General features: G+C 44.4%; 1 protein-coding gene across 1 annotated transcript in view; it reads left to right on the top strand.

Annotated features, from left to right (window-relative positions):
- The first annotated feature begins 1846 nt into the window (after nt 1-1846).
- ARMC1 (armadillo repeat containing 1) overlaps nt 1847-3937 on the top strand; it is a 29005-nt gene continuing 26914 nt past the window's right edge. Inside the window, exon 1 of the mRNA XM_017547462.2 lies at nt 1847-2060. The gene's annotated coding sequence lies outside the window, so the exon portion shown is untranslated. The remainder of the gene's footprint in view (nt 2061-3937) is intronic.

The following is a 3937-nucleotide window of genomic DNA, read 5'->3' as shown; positions in this document are numbered from 1 at the left end:
TTTATTTATTTTTTTTATAAGAGATGGAGTTTCACTATGTTGGTCAGGCTGGTCTCGAACTCCTGACCTCAGGAGATCCGCCTGTCTTGGCCTCTCAAAGTGCTGGGATTACAGGCGTGAGCTACCAAGCCCGACATTTTTTTTTGTTTTTGAGACAGTATCACTCTGTCACCCAGGCTGGAGTGCAGGAGTGCCGTCTCAGCTCACTGCAACCTCTGCCTCCCAGGTTCAAGAGATTCTCCTGTCTTGGCCTCATGAGTAGCTCAGATTACAGGCGCGGGTCACCACGCCCGGCTAATTTTTGTATTTTTAGTAGAGATGGGGTTTCACCATGTTGGTCAGGCTGGTCACGAACTCCCGATCTCAGGTGATCCGCCCGCCTCGGTCTCCCAAAGTGGTGGGATTACAGGCGTAAGCCACCGTGCCCGACTTTCTAATATATTAACATTAACAAAAATAGCAAGTTTATTTTTTTTTGTTTTTAGTAACTACACTGAACAAAATTTAATTCACTCCACCAAATAGATTGTTTAACCTGGCTGTGCCCTTTGGATTTTTTTTGAGACAGTCTCGCTCTGTCGCCCATGCTGGAGTGCAGTGGAGTGATCCTGGCTCACTGCAACCTCCGCCTCCCAGGTTCAAGCGATTCTCCTGCTTCAGCCTCCGGAGTAGCTGGGATTTCAGGCGCCCGCAACGACGCCCATTTTTTGTTTTTGTTTTGTATTCTTAGTAGATACAGTTTCACCATGTTGGCCAGGCTGGTGTCGAAATCCTGACCTCAAATGATCCGCCCGCCTCGGCCTCCTAAAGTGCTGGGAATCCAGGCGTGAGCCACCGCGCCCGACACGTTTGTTTTCTACTTTGCTTATTTTGCTCCTATTTTTCTTGAGTTTATTGGAAGGAAGAGGATAACCGAGAAAAGGGAACACAAAGAAATTCAAGAAGTAACCGCTTGGTTTTTAAATTCACTTACGAAGTATAGGAGATATTAGCATAGAATACAGTCTGGAATATTTATTGTCATCCACACTCTTCCTATTAGAGGACTCTCATATTCCTTCTGACTTTAATATATGAGCTACGTGGCCAAATCAAACTGTTACAGAGCGAATCCAGAATCTGTTCATTGGGGTTATTGATTGCAATGGGTACATTATTCTCAAAGATCTGCCTGTGCGTTAAGAGTAGGTTTATATTTAGAGAAATGTTTTTTAAAATAAAATCAATGCGTAAAGAAAACAAAAACTTAAATCCTTACTTTGATAAACTACAAATATGACGAATTTGAGAAGATTCTGATCATAAATTCCTTACAAGAAAAAAAAAAAGAAAAATTCGTCCCCCAAATAAATTATTACCTTAACAAACGAAAACTGTACTTTGCGTCTTTCAAGCTGCTAGGGAGACAAAAAGAAAGGAAATCCAAGGAACGCCTAATGCAGCGCTAAAGTACAGTAAAAAAAAACAAAAATCATGAATTAAAACAGAAGCCAATAAAATATTAGGTACTGCCTTTATTTAGAATTGCAAGAGTTGCTAAAGAAGAAACGCTCAATTTGAAGTTCCGAACGCAGGAGCGAAGTCCTACCATGCCCCGAACGCTAGGAATTGAGGTCGTGAATGTGCGAGTTTCCCACCCGGAATCAAATTTCTTTGGTTAGTGCCTGGTGGACGGCGAGTCGTTAGGGCCAATGTAGTGCTCCTGAGTCTTCATTGGATCCATCCCTTGAACACTTAGCGCATTCCCTTAAACCACCAATGAGCGCTTCACTCTAAAAAGACCTTCACTGACTGGACACTGTGTCCTGACGTTAGACTCATTATCAGCCAATAGGAGGGCAAAAGCGACGAAGGTGACAGGTCACCTGGGAAGAGTCTGCAGAGCCTTTCCCCGCCAGCGCCTTCGCTCTTTGACTCCCTGAGTTAGTCTGCTTGTTTGCGATCACTGAGGCCGGGGCTGTGAACCGAGGGTCTCGCTCCGCGTCGCCTGGGTCTCTATCTCATCTGTAGGTGTGGCCCTAATGGTGCGGCAGGCTCTGGACTCCTAAAGCTTTGGAGCGGTATGTGGGGTCTACGGGCGGCAGACAAAGCAGTGGAGCCGGGAAGGCCGCCGGAAGCGGCTCCTGCACTGAGGCACCGAATCTGCCTCGGAGGGAGCGCCCCACCTGCTTCTTGTCAGATCCAGCAGTGCGTACTAGTGAGGCGCTTTAGGGCTCCCTAACCCCACGTGTCCCGTGATCTGTTAGCTTTGCTCACTTCTTCTTTGTCCCACCTAACATCCGACTTTTCTTAACGCTCGCATTATTAATGGGTCTTATCTCATCTTTTCATGCTTCCAGGCTATTTTTTGTAACTTTCTGTTGGTTTTGTGCACCTGCGTGTCTCCTAAGAATGAAAGGACATAGTTGTGTTAGGCTTAATTCAAGAGAGATCAGTGTTCCCGTTTTTATATTTAAAACTGTTTTTGGGGGGTGGGGGGAGGGATTCCCGCAGTTAGCAAATCCTTTCGTGATACTTAGTGCACTGAAGTGTCAGGGCGGAGCAGAAGGTTCCTCCACCGCCTGGCGGGACGGATGTCCAACCCACCCACATGAGCAAGTCATATTCTGGTTTGGTAATTGCTGATGTTCTATTTTACTGTTTCGCGTTCTTACTTTAATGTGATAACCGCTGAGGATTGTTACGTGAGATAACTGTGGCTCCGAGGAGTTAACTTTTCAAAGTCAAATTAACTCTCCGGGTAAGGGGAAAGCCAGATTTAATCTCAATGCTTATGTTATTTTTATTAAAGGCCACCTAACTGAATAAGGAGTTAGGTTATACGTTTTCCCTCTGCAGCTCTTAACATGTGAGAATTAAATCTTTGAATTGAATGGTGAATCCTGACTGTAAGAAAAGGAAAAATCTTTCAGATAGCTGCCTAATTACAGGTGTGTCACATGTATCATCTAACTGCTAGCTTCTCAAAGTGTGACAGGTAGCATAGGCCTCACCTGGAAGCTTGTTGGAAATGGAGACACCCAGACTCTCCCACCTACTGAATCAGTATTTTCTTTTTTTGAAACGGAGTCAACTATTACTAATTGAGAACTTTTTCCAGCATCCCTCCATGATGACATGAAGTACAGTCGGCATTGCTAATTTTTGACAGCCTCTCCAGAGACTGAATTTAAATTTAAAAAACAAAAAGGTAAAAAGTCTTGGTCAGGGTGAAAGGAAAGGAAAAATAATAGTAAAAACTCAGACTGAGACAAAAGAAATGTTAAATACTGACAAAATTTCAAGAACCTTTTGTTTGTCCTTATACAGTCTGCACATAGGCTAATTCTGCACTCTAATTTCCTCCCACAATTCTGTTCCATTGAGCAAGAGCTTCCAATCTTTTGGAATAAAGGGGTTGATTTACTACTGCTGGTGGTTTTTCCAGTTTATTTGGTTATCTAGGAATGAAACTGAAACTAGGTCCAAGTTCACATAGTTTCTGGTTGCTCAGTAATTAAAGACGGTCTCTTATAGAGTTTGTTTTGTTTTGTTTTTTTGATCTGGAATTCTGCTCTTGTCTACCAGGCTGGAGTGCAATGGTGAGATCTCTGCTCACAGCAACCTCTGCCTCCCAGGTTCAAACGATTCTCTTTCCTCAGCTTCCCAAGTAGCTGGGATAACAGGTGCCTGCCACTACACTTGGCTAAGTTTTGTATTTCTAGTAGGAATGGGGTTTCACGGGCCAGGTGCGTTGGCTCACTCCTGTAATCCCAGCACTTTGGGAGGTCAAGGTGGGCGGATCACCTGAGGTCAGGAGTTGAAGACCAGCCTGGCCAACATGGTGAAACCCCGTCTCTACTAAAAAATACAAAAATTAGCTAGCTATGGTGGCATGTGCCTATAGTCCCAGCTACTCAGGAGGCTAAGGTTGGAGGATAGCTTGAGCGTGGGAGGG

Source organism: Cebus imitator, unplaced genomic scaffold, assembly GCF_001604975.1.
Source record: "Cebus imitator isolate Cc_AM_T3 unplaced genomic scaffold, Cebus_imitator-1.0 Scaffold198, whole genome shotgun sequence".
Lineage (NCBI taxonomy): Eukaryota > Metazoa > Chordata > Mammalia > Primates > Cebidae > Cebus > Cebus imitator.
Note: the sequence above shows the minus strand (reverse complement) of the source record. Positions and strands in the feature narration are given on the sequence as shown.